The sequence below is a fragment of the Crocodylus porosus genome, unplaced genomic scaffold (genome assembly GCF_001723895.1).
Source record: "Crocodylus porosus isolate Cpor-Errol unplaced genomic scaffold, CroPor_comp1, whole genome shotgun sequence".
NCBI classification, from domain to species: Eukaryota; Metazoa; Chordata; order Crocodylia; family Crocodylidae; genus Crocodylus; species Crocodylus porosus.
The window spans coordinates 106,548,070-106,564,615 of record NW_017728943.1 but is presented as its reverse complement, the minus strand read 5'-3'; the positions used below and the strand labels follow the sequence as shown (position 1 = coordinate 106,564,615).

The following is a 16,546-nucleotide window of genomic DNA, read 5'->3' as shown; positions in this document are numbered from 1 at the left end:
CGGCACCACATTGGCCTTCTTCCAGTCTTCGGGCACTACACCAGAGCGCCAGGAGTTTTCAAAGATCCATGCCAGGGGCTGGGCTATGATGATGAAAGAGATGCCAGGGTTCAGAGAGTTTCTGGGTAGAATCATGGCCCCATTTAAGTCAGTGACAAAATTTGCATCAACTTTAATAAGGGAAGGATTTCACCCTCTACATACAAATTTCTGTAGTTGATTTTGAAAAATGCATCTATCAGTTTTATGTCTTCTCCAGCTATCCAGCAGCAAATCAAATCATCCTCTCTTCTATTTCAGCAGGAAACTCCAGAGTTGAACATGTATAAACTTTAGTAGGCAATGACTAAAGGTGAAGAGGATAAAAACAGAAAAATATTTGAAGGACAAGCACAAAGGAGGGAGAGGAATTATATACCACATTAAAAAGAGGGGAGAGGAGTGTATAAATAGGAGCAACTGGATGGAACTCAAAAAGGGAACATTATGCTGAATACCAGGAAATGTTCTTGTCAGTATGATCTATTAGCACTCCAGAAGCAGTGACAAGGGAAGCAATTGGAGCCCCTCAGTTGACACATTTTAAAAACACATTGGACAAAACAAACTCCCTGGTAAATTTATAATAGCAAGCCAGGCCGCAATAGCACAAAGGGAGAAGGTGACCTCTCTTTCTCTAACCTTTATGACAGTGGATGTCAGGCAGTAAGAATTCAGTCTTGATATAGTGCAGCTTTCAGAAACTTTTAGATTCTGTTACACTCCAAAGACCTTTGCAGGAGACACTGAAATCTCTCTATTGTCACTAGGATCAGCATTTGAAAGCCAGAACAGTAAAAGAAAAGGGAATATTAGAAGTTTGCATCATTCATGAACCTGACCGAAGGTGATAGAAGTGGTGAGGGAAACTGGTTGCCAGCTGTTGCTTTAGCTTCCCCACGGGCAGGCAATCACAGTGTGACACAGTGAAAGAAAGGCATTATCTCCAGTCAGGTCACTCCTCACTATTCTCTGATTCCAGCTCCCACAACCTTACTGCTCACTCTTTCCCTGACACTTTTCGTGACCTTAATTATCTCCAGGGGGCAACTCTTCCCAGGCAATTATTACCAACCTTATAGTACCCATTTTGCTCACACTATTGCAAATTCCACACCTCTCAAACCTCACAAGTAAGTTCTGGAACCCAGCCCTACACCAATCCTCTGACCCTGTCTCCTGCAATCTCACCCAGCCACAGAGATACACTCATAAGTATCTAAGCAGCTATAGCTCCTGCCAGACAGCATTCCAGGGTACTCAAAAGTGGGAAAGCTGTAACAAGCTGAAATGAATGAATTATTTGGATTACAGTAGGTTAAATCATTGGCCAAATCAAGTGAGTTCACGTTCATCTATAAAGAAAAATGGGAAAAGGAGGACCCAGAGAATTGCAGACTGGCCAGTCAAATTTCAATACCTAGAAAGAGAGTGGAGCATATCAATCAATCTGTAAGAACCTAGAAAATAAAAATAAAATTGGTAACTGTCAGCATAGTTTTGTCAAGAGCATAACAACCTGACTTTCTGTTATGTTCAGGTAATGACAGACCTTATGGACTGTGGGGTCAGAGAAACAGTGGATGTGATATACTTCGACTTTAGCAAGGCTTTCAACACTGTCTCATTCCATTCTCACATGTAAGCTAAGTAAATGTAACTACTATGAAGGGGATACATAACTGGTTAGATAAAGGTGCTCAAAAATAGTCTTCAATGGCTCCATGTCAAGCTTGGAGGAGGCATCAAGTTGGGCTTCCTAGGGATCTGTCCTGGGTTCACTACTGCTCAACATCTTCATTAATGGGGTGAGATTTTGAGGAATGCTCTAGGTTTCAAATGGCAGAATATTAGTCCTGAGAAATGGAAAAGAAGAAAGCCATTTATTTGCATTTGTCTTAGCAAAACTGAACAGGGGATGGAGACAGGCAGGTAGCAGAAGCAGCATTTCAGTCACAATGATGAGACCAACAGGCATCGTAATGACAGGCACATCATGTAAAACAACTCTGAACAAATCCAGAGGGAGGACTGGAAGCCTGTTGGGCTGGACTCATACAAATGAATGGGAGCATCCCCAGGTCATTCTTTTTTGGCTCAGTGATATGGAAGGAGCAGGCTGTTAAGTTTATTGAGACTAAGGTGCTATGAAGTGAGCAGAATCAGTGTGTGCTGCTTGGGGAAGACTATACTGTGGGAAAGAGTCTAATCCAAAAGGGGCTGTGTGAGCAGTTGAGCAACATATGAAAAAGAGAGCACATGAGGCCATCAAACAATTCAGGGGGAAAAGTGCATGAGAAGGGAAGAGAAGGAGAAAAGGGTCATATGAAATACTAGCCTGAAGAGTGTGCGTGTGCGCGTGCGTTCAAAAAGGAAAAAAGAAGAAACTATTCTTATCTGGCAATTTCAGGTTATTTAAATGCTTTTTCATATGCGTTTCAGGGGAGTTTAAAAGTGCCTACTTGCCTATCACTTAGATTCTACTTAGCTGTACTACATTATATTTATGTCTGCTTATATGAAGCAAGCTTAAAACTTGTACTTCAAAAACCTGAACTCCATACACATGAAACTCTTTCCGACTTGGAAAGACCCTTGTTATCTGCAATTGCCTGCATAATGGAAACTATGCTACTCTATGAACAACATCTGCACGATGACCTAGGGTGTAATTCATTGTCTGCACAATATTAACTTTGCCCAAATGTGAAAATATACTGGTGCCTCAGAGAGAATGTCAGTTAAATTACTGCACCATGGAAACCTCACTACTGTGAGCAACTGCAAACAGATAGAAAATGTCATAGACATAATCAAGAAGAAATTGTTATTGATGCTGATTGCTGGTCCTCTGATCATCATTTAACATCTTTGAACATATTGCAATTGTGAAGTTAAATTTATAGGGATTGTCATAACCAATGGCTATTATATAGAGTAGAAAATTATCCATATGGAGTAGCAAATTATTTTTCTTCTCATTGAAAGTAACCTAGATTCCAGACCACAGCTTCCTGAACTATGGAATCTTACTTTGCTTAAAGAACAGCTGATTGCAAGAGTACACCCAGTGTTACCTATGTACAGAATCTGTGGCAGTAATAGTGAATATGCAATCAACCTCACATAAGAGGTTGATGCTGCAGCAAGATGTCTTCCACATAAATGAGACCCATTGCCTTAATAGATCATATTGCATTGTAATATAGTAAATGGATGTGTTGGCTTCCACATTAACTGACAAACAGTAAGCATGTTTATTCATATTTGAAAAAGAGATATTTTCTACAGATGCACAAAAAGCAGTGGATACAATTTGGTGCAACTCCCTGAAGATGATTATGTATTTGGTTTCTCACCAAAGTAATAGGTAGATAGAAACACGTAAAGGCTTATTATATAAGTAATTCCTTGGATACAAATCAGTCTGCAGAGGAAAACAACAAATATTTTTCTTATAGAAAATTAACCCATGTAATAGACAAACATTTCTAGATGACTGCTGAGTATATTGCTGTAGCATTTCCAGCACCATTTTTTCATGGAGCTATAAATTTGCAGTCATGGAGATTTAAGACTGTTAAATCTACAGCTACTGATCCTTGAATGCTTTACAACAATAAGAATTGTGTTAACAGTTCCTGTTGTATAGATGTTTTGCCATGAAATCTATACTTTAAAAGACTTCAGTTTAAATGGAGAACAATGTGATTTTCGTTATCATCCTCATCACCATCATCATTGTTTTTACACACAACTTCAAATGTGCAGGTCTCTAAATGCTTTACTAAGAACATTAGCATCATTATCCACATTTGGCAGAGATAGATATTAAGGCTTTGGACATGTGCCTTGTGCCTCATCCATAGTCACCTTGTAGGCCAACAGCCAAGAACAGAACTAACTTACAATTTAACTGACTTGCACCCAGCCATTAGGCAACTCTAACACCTGTCCCAGCTGCCTGTGGAGGGTTTGGGATTGAGAATATGGTCGGGGGTAGAAAGGTAAGAAAGGTTTATTGACTTAACAAAAACACAACTATGCATAGTAAAAGACAGACAATGATAGACAAGAACAATTCGCGTCAGCAACTTATTGGAAGTCCCCTCTGATGCCTGATGTACAGCAAGTTTCTTTTTTCACAAAGTTCACAGAAGTCAGGTGTCCCCAATCAATGCTGTCCAAGAGGTACCAGGAAGGACCCTGGAGTTCAGTCCTTGGGCTCCTCGAGATCCATGGGCCCACTGAATCCAGGCCAACAACTAACTAATCCTTTTCACAGAGCTGTATTTTCCTTCTGAATGGTTTCCAGATATTCCAGCTAATTTATAGCTTCTGAATGGTACTGATAACTGTGAGGAAACAATCCTTTGATGAACCACAATAATAATGCATATACTAATACTGGTGGGTCAGCGTTGATATACAGGCATCCTGGCCACTGATGCTCTGGTTTGTTACATATTTAAATGAGAGTGAAAGGGAACTCAGGTTGACAGCACTCAAGAACCAGTTGGGCTAGGTTCTCAGGAATGATGCAAAGGATAGCGGTGTTGCAAAAGTTGAACTACAAAGACTGTTTCTCCAAGAACCTGCAGTGAATAATCATGCTTCAAAGGTACATTTCTTATTTTAATAGAATGAACACTATAACACTGCATCATTTCAGTTCATGTTCAGTCAAAACAGTAGTTAGCACAGGGGAAGGAAAGGGTACTGCTGTTACCTTCTGTAGTTAACATTTATCCACTAACTGCAGAAGATCGGGAAGTGCAGACCAACAACAGAGTTTTCAAATTTTTACAATAAAGGGTAAAAACGATTAAGGAAAGAACACCAGCTGTTGCTATGTTCATTCTGAATCTTCAATCAAGAGCTAACACAGAGCACAGTGATTGTTATAAGCAAGAAGTCATATCTACAATACTGTCAGAAAAGCTAGAGCAACTAGCAAAGAGATTCTGTACATGGAAAGATAATTTAGAGGCAAACATCTGGAAAGAGTCCACATTGTTAGAAATTTCAGAATTTGAGTGTGAACATGAAGCAGATGCTGAGCATCATCATGTTCTTCATGAATGGGTGATTGCTGTTGGCATGGGAATGTGACCGTTGCTTCTGAGCTCAGGACTAGCTACTGGTATATTCCCAATCAGCTATAAAGAAAAACTATAAGCAGTGAAGTAACTAGGGGACTGTGGCAGCCACCCTGTGTGATGAGCTGTGGAGCAAGGGGAGCAGAAAAAAAGCAGGTGACAATGCAGCTTCATGATTAGGTCAACAGCAGTGATAACCAGAAGTTACTACTGTCCTTGCGTATAACAGCTGCCTCAGGTGCCCAGCCATGTCAGTAGTCTCTGACTATAAACTCTTTCACCTGGGGTACCACTGTCAGGAAACTAACTTATTAGGTAAGCCCTAGTGACAAGTCAGACAAAAGCTCCATGTTCATCTTTCTCCCTTTAGGCAACAGTGTTATTTAGGCAGCATTCACACATCAGATCAGCAGCCTCTCAGCAAGGCTCTGATAAACAGTGGCCCACTAAACAACGGCTGGCCTTAACCAGGCCTCTCCCACACAAAGGAGAAAGCTGGAGGTTTGTCTTTCTTTTTGACCAACCTTTTAGGGCTAGTCTACACCACTGTAGCAGTGGGTCCCAGGGAAACAGGGCTGAGTTTCCTCTATGCACGCAAGTCCAGGTATGTTCCAAGCAAGAAATGCATCTGTGAGGCTACTCTGGGTTCATCCCTCTGTACTTACTCTTGAGCCCTCAGTCTCTGGCAAGCCCGAGAACAGCCTCACTGGCAAAGTTCTGGGTCTGAAGGGTGCCTGCAAACTTGGGTAGGCAAGGCCTGCTCAGAATCTCTGCTCAGGGTCAGACAGATCACCATATTTGGGGTCAGAGAGGATTTTACCCCATGGCCACATTGGTATGAACTGTGGGGGTTTCTGCCTTCCTCTGTAGCAGGGGTCATGGTCCTCTACCTGGGACCTCTGGAGTATATATTAACACCGTTTTATAGGAGGACGACATTGGCTACCATGGTTCCTCTGCTTTACCTGTGGCAGGTTAGGATGTTAGGTCTGTGTTGTGTCAGGGTTGATAGCAGTCTAATTATAGACTACCATGAACCCTGGGATGGTTTGGATAAGGATGATCCTACCTAAGGGGGTGGGACTAGATTAGCTAGAGTCTAGAGAAAAAAGAATTGTATAATCCAGGAGAAAGTTGGAAGTAATTAAAAAAAAAACAACTATGATCAAGTCCATGACTTGCACAACAAATAGCAAACATGGGTCTGAAAGCTTTGTACTGATGGTACCTACAAATGCTGTAGCTTTTTGCTTTGAATACCAGGATTGATAGAAATGTCAAAGGGTTAGTGTCACAGGGCTCTCAAGCATCCTGCGACTGAGAGTGGAAATAGCTCAGGAGAGACCCCTAGGGGCAGAAAAAGGGAAGCACAACTGCCAGTTACTAGGATTGTGCAGGTGTCAGTTGCCCTAGCAACCAGGGAAGCCGGGAGCCAGGAAGGGGTGGAGCTTAGCCCTTCTTAAGCCCAGGTAGAAAGCCAGGAGTTCAGTTCCCCTCTGGTGACCGCAGGAGAAGGAGCTCTGCGGGTGAGCTGAGCAGCCCGGGTCAAGGGTTGCAGCCTGACCACTCTGACCGGCCACAATGATGCAGGGGAAAAGGGAACTCAGACGGAGGTAAGGCAGAGCCTTCATGGAGTGGAGCTGGGTTTACGAGCTTGGGGTTTATGAGTATGTTACGAGCCGGTAGGCTTCTGGTTATGTTGTAGCCGCTTGGCTCATGATTTTTGTTGCTGTTATACCGGAGGACCGGGTGACGCTGTAGGGGTGTGAGGAGGCCTCACGGGGGCTCCCCAGTAGTTTGGGGGTTCCTAGTGCCCAGTGGGGCACAGCGAGTGGTGCCAATGGAACACAGCTGTTTGCGCCCGAGGGGTGCAGTGTGCAGGGTTTCGGACCTCAGCCCAAGAGGCGTGGCTTAGGCCCTAGAGGGGGCAACGGGCGCGAGAGGCATGACAAAGGCCCTAGAGGGGGCAACGAGTGCGGGAAGTGCGGGACAAGCCCGGACGAAGGACAGTAAAAAGCCTGAGAGTGAGAAGAGTGCTGAGGACCCAAAAGGCGAGCGAAGGGGCCGGGACCCAATACTATGTCCCGGGGGAGGATTATTCTGGCAACAACTGCGAGGCTTGGGCTGTGGTGCAGAGGAAGAAGGGAGCCGCAGACAATGCCCCCGATCATCGGGGCGCATATAAATGGGCAGCTTCCCGCTAGGTGTCATCATTCTTCACTTATGAACAAGATCAAGACGTGGCAGGCGAGAATAGGCGGGTGGTGGGCCCATTGCAGAAGTCCGGAGCTGCACGTGCAGAGAGGCTCCAAAGATGAGACTTCTCTCACAGTTAAATAGCAAACTGGATAAAAACAGTTATAAAATTATTTGGAAAAATTGCATTTTATTAGAATAACTGATGAAGGGAGTATGCTAGACCACTCAATTATTGGGGGGGGGGGAAATCATCATTCAGTCTACTGGGCTACTTACCGATATAATTTCACAGGATAAAGTGCAGGTGTTTCTTAAGAGCTTTGAAAAATAATTTTGTTCCATATTTCATCAACAGCAAAGTAAGACCTAATACTCACCTAGGAAAATATGAGATATCTTGGACAAGGGGATGCACAATTGGCTGTTACTAGAAAACTGGTATGAATGTACAAATTTTATTTCTGTAGAAGCCCCCAGACCTTGGAATGCCATCTTTTAGCTCCAGAAAATAAAAATGCAGTCTCTTCAAAGTCTTATGCAAAGCATTATACACATAGCTACTAACTGTAATGCAACTCAAGGGGAAGATGTTAAGATTATATCTTGAAATTAAGAGCAGAGTTATGCTAAAAACATTTTTTTTTTTTTTTTGACAGATAAAGGACTGGACAGTAGTGCTTTTGGTATGATTATCCACATGGCACATGAGCTGAGGTACAAAACACCAAAAGCCACTTGTCTAGTAATTTGCATAGTGTTTGATAACTACAAATATAGTACATGAATTGCCAACTGCTGGAATGCCAGCAATGTAGTTTGCACTAGGAGACAACAACTTTTAATTGTGGTTTGGACTATGACTATCCGTAAGTTTCAAGACTGCAACATTATCAAGACTGTTGATGACACTGGCTAATATGAATACATGGTGAGTTAAACAAAGGTCACCATTTCCAAGGCCCAAATATTTGAGAACCATGGATTCAAGTATCAATAGATAAGAATGCAATGAAGTTGGATATTACTTTGGATACAGGTCCAAGAGTCCTCATGTAAAATTGTCTACATGAGGTTATGTTTTTCCCTGGAGTTCATGACCCAGGCTACAATTTGAAGAAAAACATAACTCTGTGTACTTGCCTGTGCATCCTCTTTGAATAAAATCCATATTCAAAAAGACACATTACCAAGCTATAATTTTCTTAAGTTAATTAAAGAATGTCATGATCAAATTAAAGTCACAATTAAAATTCAATGAATAAATTAAAATTGAATGACTCAGTGGATACACTCAGGTTATCAAGCCACCAAAATAACACAAGCAGACAATGAAATCAAAACAACGAGAATGACATTTCATAGTTGGTAGGGTCAGAAGAGACCTGAGCAGTTCATCAAGTCCGACCCCCTGCCATAGGCAGGAAAGAATGCTGGTGTCAAAAAACTCCGGCTAGGTGATTATCCAACCTCCTTTTGAAGACCCCCAGGGTAGGCGCGAGCACCACTTCCCTTGGAAATTTGTTCCAGATCCTAGCCGCCCTGACTGTGAATTAGTGCTTCCTGATGTCTAGCCTGAATCTACTCTCAGTCAACTTATGGCCATTATTCCTAGTTACTCCTGGCAGTGCTTAGGGGAACAGGGTCTCTCCCGTTCCCTGCTGGTCCCCCCGGTAAGTTTATAGATGGCCACCAGATCCCCTCTCAACCTTCTCTTGTGAAGGCTGAACAGGACCAGGGCCTCTCTTCATATGGTCTGCCCTGCTGCCCCCTGACCATACAAGTGGCCCTCCTTTGGACTCTCTCAATACTGTCCACATCCCTCCTGAAGTACAGTGCCCAGAAGTGGACACAGTACTCCAAATGCAGCGTAACCAATGTCGCATAGAGGGGGAGGATCACCTCCTTGGACCTGCTTGTGATGCATCTGTGGATGCGTGACAAGGTGCAGTTAGCCTTCCTGACCGTGTCCCCATGCAATCGGCCCATGTTCATCTTGGCATCAATATCGACTCCAAGATCCTTTTCTGCCTCTGTGCTGATGAGAAGGGAGTTTCCCAACCTGTAGGTATGCTGCTAGTTCTTCCTCCCTAGGTGTAGTACCTTGCACTTGTCAGTATTGAAACCCATCCTATTCTCATCCGCCCACCCCTGTAACCTGTCCAGATCTAGTTGTAGCCTGTCCCTCCCTTCTAGCATGCCTACTTCCCCCCACATCTTAGTGTCATTTGTGAATTTGAACAAGGTGCTTTTCATCCCCTCATCCAAGTCACTGATGAAGATGTTGAACAGTGCAGGCCCAAGGACTGAGACCCACAGAACCCCACTGCCCACACCCCTCCAGGTCGAAAATGACACATCCACCACCACTCTCTGGGTGCGGCCCTCCAGCCAGTTGGCAACCCAATTGACTGTGGGTGTCAACACCACAGTCCCCCAGTTTCTTAATGAGAACAGGGTAAGAGACAGTGTCGAAGGCCTTCCGAAAGTCCAGAAAGACTATGTCTACTGCTGCCCCTGCATCTAATGATTTGGTGATCTGATCATAGAAGGCCACCAGGTTGGTCTGACAGGACCTGCCACTGATGAACCCATGTTGGTTGCCCTAAGCATGAAATCCCCTGCTAGCCCCTCGTGGATGTGTGCCATACTCTTACCAGAGTCTATTTTCTTCAGAAAGATCTCATCATGATATGAAAACTGGTGTCCTGAAGACAGAGAGATGAAATCCAATCCCCTTTCTATCAAGATGGTATGATGTTAGCTAGTATAGCCATCTGAAACTTCAGTTCAGCAATGCTTTTACATAGTTTTGGGTTTTGTTGGGATCATTTCCCATGCACTCTGCCTTATGAACCACTTGCATTGCTTTGGGGCTAATTATTTAGATCTACAAATTGTGGATGGTCAATCTAGTCCAGTCCTCCCACAGTAGAACATCTTTTGGCTTTCGGTCACGGTGAAAACTTTCTCCTTTGAATGATACTTTATTTCACTTAGTCACTTAGATTTGACTGCAGATCAGATATCCTTCCAAAAAGAAACAAACAAACAAAAAATAAAGAAGGACCTGGATAGGATCTTTGCCAAGAAAGTGGATCTAAAACTTCTCATCTGGGTAATGGACATAAGACCCACAATCAGCAAAGCTATCTCTAGTATCTAATGATCTAACCAAATCCTTCCCATGAAAGTATTCTTGTGGTTGTTCAGGGTTCTCAGCACACCTTAAAATGTTCAGTTATTTTAATCCAAAAAGTATTGGAGAACTAATATACATGCACAACTTGTCCTACTGCCCTAAAATATGCACGTACCATGGCACACTGATCAGAAAATTATTCTTTTTATAATTTAAGTAAAGTTTTTCCAGGCTCAGCTCAAATATGAGCCCATGATCTGTGCACACAATATAACAAATATGAAATTGATAAAATAATGAAAAGAGAGGTGTGGTTCAGATTACTTCAAATTTCAGTTAATCTCCCTTTAGGAGTTTGAGAGTAATGGAAAATGTAGCCCTTGAGTTCATGGCTACTAGCCATTTTCCTCACAGTTGTTGTGGTAATTAATTGCCCAGTTAAGATTCCAGTGTAGATAGGTATAGTGACAGTAGTTATCATTTAAACAATGCTCCCTAGCAGAGACTAAGGGCCTTGCTAGACCTTATGCTGTAAGCCACACACATGCTAAATTGGCATTGATTGGCTTAGTGGAGCAGTCATACTTTAAGGTGAAAAGCTGTCTTTCACCTGCATAGCTGTAACTTACCAAGAGGCTTGGTGAGCAGGGGCAGGACTAGAAGACTATGTAAAATGTTTCTTAACGCAAATGAAGTCAGTGCTGTTAGCCACAATGTTTGCAAGTTGTGTGTGTTTCTTGTTTAGTCTGTTGTGAAAAAGGAGGAAACAGAATTGAGGTAGTCAGAGAAGGAAAAAGTTTGTTCTGGGTGGTAATGATCTGGCACTCTGAATGTATTGGTGTGTCTGAATTCTTTCCTTGATTGTAATCTAAGCAGCCAATGCCAATAAATACACTAGCTCCCACTGGACAGAGCAAGTGCTGCCACCCCAACTCGCTGCTTGAGCAATGAGGGCCCAGTCTTTTTCTCCCCTACATGCTCCCTGAGTAAGACTCCAATCCCCTTTTCCTGTCTGATCTCCTGCACTACTTTCTGCTCACAGCTCTGTCTTCCCTGCCTAATATGCTACTGTACTGCCTGTCCCCTCGCTGATCTGCTGCGCACCACACAGAGGCTGCCAGTACTACCTGTGGCATGCACAGCATAGGTTGGCCACCCCGGCCTAGATAAACAAGGTATTGTGAGATCCACAAGTTTAATAAAATGTAGCATATGGTGATTTCTGCATTGTACAGTCCTTGTCATATTTCAGTTCATGAAAAGAAATAAAAAATATCATTCAGAGGAGCCTCCAGAACTAGGTATACCTGTTAGAATCAGAGTATATTGGATATATGGGGGAAATGAGAGAGGGGAGGTTGTACACTATTGCCTTGCTGTAGGACTAGGTGACGTTTTAAATCTCTTTTAGTCACTTTCTTAAATTCCTTTGCAATGGGACTTTTTTGCCCGACAGCAGTATCTTCACAGTGATGCACTATGAATTGTTACAAGGCTATCATTTTATCAGGACCTTATGCAATATGAATTCCCAGCTGGCTTGAATAGAAACAGATAATAGAATCCATAAATGCTGTATGCTCAGAATTTATTTTTATAGCTAGAAGTTTTGCCCTCTCATCCAAATATGAATCCACACTCTGAATGAAATTGCTAAAGAACAGCAAGAAGTAAAAATATACCCACACAGAATATAAGATCTGGATGTATACGAGTCAATCTCCTTGGCAAGGCCAAAAAACACTGAAAAGTCATGATGATGCCATTTTATATTTCGGAGACAGTTTTGACCTGTGCATTCTTTGCACTGGCCTTTGTGAACTGCTTTGCAATCAATACTAACAGTGGTACTTAAATTTCTGTTTTCTCAAGATGGCATTCTCTAGTATACTTGCCTACACATGTGAATGTACACACAGCTACTTTTCTTTAAGCAAATGGATACATTCTTTTCAGAAATCATCTTCCAAGTAGTTCACTGAGGAAAAAAAAATACATAAAATCTTCCCCTGCTCAGGGCAGAATTTTCTCTGATTAAAACAGACCAGCCAGTGTTGGGATGTTACATATTGCTTTTCAAATTAGTTCTAGTCTTACGTCTTTCTGCAAGTATATCTCAGTGTGCCCTAAGCACCCAACATACATTTCATCCCAACTCATTGCGATCTGTATCTGCCAGATCTTGTCTGGAGCCCATTCTGAATGTTACAGCCTGCCTCAAGGAGAGATGGGAATAGCCAGATAGCCCTGCAATACAGGAAATTAGAATGACCGCTTTATTTCTGGCCCCCAGAACCTATGTGCACATGTGGAAAACCCAGTTACTTGATACAGTGTCTTGGGTGGCATCTACTGCAAGGGACTTCGTTTTTTTTAAGCTCAGTTGTTTAAAATTTGGACTTTAATAGTTATGAGTATCATGACTAAGAACATCCTGGATTCTCTGTGGAATTTATACGGTCTCATGGAATCTATACATTCCATTGGTGTCATCTGAACAGTTAACATCATAACCATACCTTAAGCTCCAGGGACAGGGACAGAAATCACTTCAAGTTGAAGTGATTCCCAGCTGTGCACAGTGTGGGTGGGCAGGGATGATCAAACCCTCTTTTAAAGATCAAATAAAGCTGTCAAAACTATTAACCTTGATGCCAAAATTGCATGGAATCTCACTGACAGGAACTTCCACTCTTGCTCTTTTTTAATTTTGTTTTTCCCCATGACCCTGGGATTGTCTTTACTCTTGTTCCTCAGCTAAAGTGGCTGTCAAGTTAGCATATTTACAGAAGATACTGTTGACATCCCCATATGTTGGACCCAAACTACAAACATTTATTCACTACCTTATGTGGATCCCTATGGTAATGAACAAAAGTTCATAGCCTGAATCAACAAACTTGGTAGCATCCATACTCATTTTGCAAATATAATCAACTACCTTGAGTTAATCTGCAATTACTTAATTTGCGGTACAAAAGTTGATGAAGACGAACGCCGTGATTGGAATTTTGAGTGTGTTACCAATCTGAGCACAGCAGAAACTGGATTCAGGAGAGATCCCAGCATAGCTACAGCTTGAGCATCTTGCAACCAGTGTGAGAAAAGAGAAGGAAAAGGGGATGCCATGGTGCATGCAGCAGGAGTAATATCACAAGCATTTGAGGTAGTGGAGAGTATTACGGTATGGTAGGAAGATAGGACACTTGGCAAGGTTCCAAGGACTGTAGGGGCCTTTTCACACATTCACTTGCAACAGGTACAAATAATTAGGATGCAGTTAAATGTCAGTACCTCTTACGATATAACCCTCACCTGAAAGGAAGTGTCTGGAGGGCATTTAACACATGCTGAACTGCCTGAATACGGGTGTTATTATATTTTACCCTTCCCGGGTGCTAAATACTGTTAAGACAGCAGGGGAAATATCATGACCACTATGGTGGCAAGGGAAATACCCTGACCAAGGTAATGCAATTAAAATGGCACTGTGTAGTGGAGGGTTGCATCCTTGTCTGCTTGAGGACAGAACTCCCTACGACAGCCTCATAGTTAGCTACCCACTAACCAGCTTCCAGTGGGAGGATCTCGGCTACATGCTGAATTTATAGAAATGGGAGGCTCCTCACTAGCTTGCTTCTGCAGCCACATGGCTGTGGGCAAGCCAACTCAGGGGCATCCGAACCCCAAGCTTCTGGGCTTGGGTCTGCACGTGGAATGCCTGCCAAAGGATTTGGAAGCATCTGAAGCCTCAGGTTGAGGTGGAGGATGTTTGCTGGTAGTAGGGCCACCTTTGGTTCTTGAATGACTCATGGATTTGGAATTGATTTGACTGATTTGACTTGGAACATGAAAAAATGTCCCTAAAAACCCCCCCAGCAACTCTTAAGATGGGAGTGTCCATGCAATAGGGGAGAAAATGATGAGTTAGGTGGGCTCTGAGCATCTCAGAGTAACATCTTTTTAAGTGAAGAATCTCTCTGGCTGGTATTAGGGAGCTCATATTGCAGTAACATCAGTCTGGCTCATGGGGCCAATATGAGCAGTTTGCAGTCCTCCAGCAGCCCAAGATGCACTGCTCCCAGCTCTCCCCACATGGACGATCTACTGTCCCAGACTGACAGAGAACCAGAGAGCTGGGCATCCACAAGAGAGCTCATGAATTGGGGAGAGCTGGTGCCAGGTAGAGTCAAGTTGCTGGCATCTGCAGGGGAGCTGGGAGAGCCACAGGAGAGCTGAGGAGCTACAGACAGACTTGGCAGCTCCTACCCACAACCCTGCTCACTAGCTGTCTAGCAGCAAGTCAGAGCTAGGCACACCAGTGAGGATATTGACCCTTAACATGCAACTTCTCACAACAAGTTCTAACTCCAAAACCGTATAACATTTCCTAGAGTTGGCACATGCAAACTATAACATCTGACAACATCCCGTGTATCTGCTTGCATTTTAGTTGCACTTAGAAAATGTATGACACCACTCTAGGTCAAAACCCTCTGCAGAGGTTATAATAATCTCAGCTCTGACACTTTTATGTGAAAAGAGCTAAATTTACAGATCTTTTACAATACATTTGGTATCATTTACTAACCATTTTCTCCAGGGATCTAGAATACTAATTCAGCCTATTCAGTGGTGAGGCTGCTGTATGCTGCATGAGACAAAACCAGATGCTGTTTCTCCTCCAAGTATCAAAGTATGTGCCATTTTTGTAGCAGGATGTGAGAAAGCACAGTTCTTACCTCGGAGGAAGGGTTCGTACGAAACAAAAACAAGTGGCATGTCTGCCTTGTGTGCCTGGAGTAAGGCAAACAGCAATTTCCACAAGGGTGAGGAAACTCGCACACAAAACTAAAAATGTTGTTCAGTTAAAATACAAATAAAAGGACTTGAGGATTTGTTCCAGTATAGGGATTGTGTACTTGCTCTCTCTCACTTTTAAATGTGCATACATTTCAGAAATATTTAAGTGGGTATTGGCACCATATTATTTTGCTGGAATATACTTCTAAATTGAATGAAAGATCAGCAGCTACTTCATCATTTTTAAAATTACTGTTTTTAAAGAAGCCTGACACTGGAAAGAGTGCTGAGCGCTGCTTACTTTTACATTTACCTGTTTTGGTCGGCATATGAAAGAACTGCTTGTGCCCTGTCATCAGCCACTTAACATCTACTCTATAGATAGTTTCAACAACATTTTCTAGGTTGACCACTGACATTCGATTCTCCAGTTGAACACTTAAGAAGGATTTTACATTCAGTGTTCTCAACTTTCTAAAAATTAGTTCCCTCCAAAGCATCTTAGGCTGGGCATGCCATGGGACATATTAACCTCATACTGAACAAGAAAGGGAGAGGGTGAGGAGCTGATGTGAATTCATTCGGTCTTGCCTTGCTTTATCTGCAAGAGCTGTCAGGGCTAAGCCAACATAGTTGAGTGAGGCTGAAGGGGGAACATGTATTTCTTACTATCAACCTGAAGGAAGGTCTGGCTGGAACAAGCAGTTAATCAAATACTGCTAGGTGCCAGAACCTTTCCAGGGGAGCTCAAACTGATTTGGCAATACCTAGCCCTTTTCCCACCCAAGCTGTCATGTTTACTGCACTACCTGGGAGCTACATATAGTCTGAGTGGGACTACTTTAGCTGACAGTCTCCTCTAGATGACTGACCAACATCCCACTTGTATTGGCTTGCTCCCAACTGAAGTCCACACACAAGCTGTAAAGCAGACGGTCAGAAGCACACAGAAGTTATTAGTCAACTGAAAGTCTGGTCCCACAGGTCTTCATCTACATAATGAGAAATCCTTGACAGAGGGCCTTTTTTTTAAGCCAACAGAGTTACTTTTTACACTTGCATTTATTTAAATTTATTTCAACAAGAGAAAGTGCCACCATGCAGATGCAAAGTGACAGAAGCCCCAGAGATCCTATAAATAACCCTTATTAAAAGCAGCCAAGAAATGATGCAGAACTAGCAAATACCAAAATTCCTTATCTATTCTCAGGCTCCCATATAGTACGGCCAACAAAGATAACACGGAATCAACTCAGTGAAGTCTATC

The 16,546-nt window shown here is 42.7% G+C and overlaps 1 protein-coding gene across 2 annotated transcripts in view; it reads right to left on the bottom strand.

Annotated features, from left to right (window-relative positions):
- RPS6KA2 (ribosomal protein S6 kinase A2) overlaps positions 1 to 16,546 on the bottom strand; it is a 537,755-nt gene that overhangs the window by 191,492 nt on the left and 329,717 nt on the right. The window lies entirely within an intron of this gene.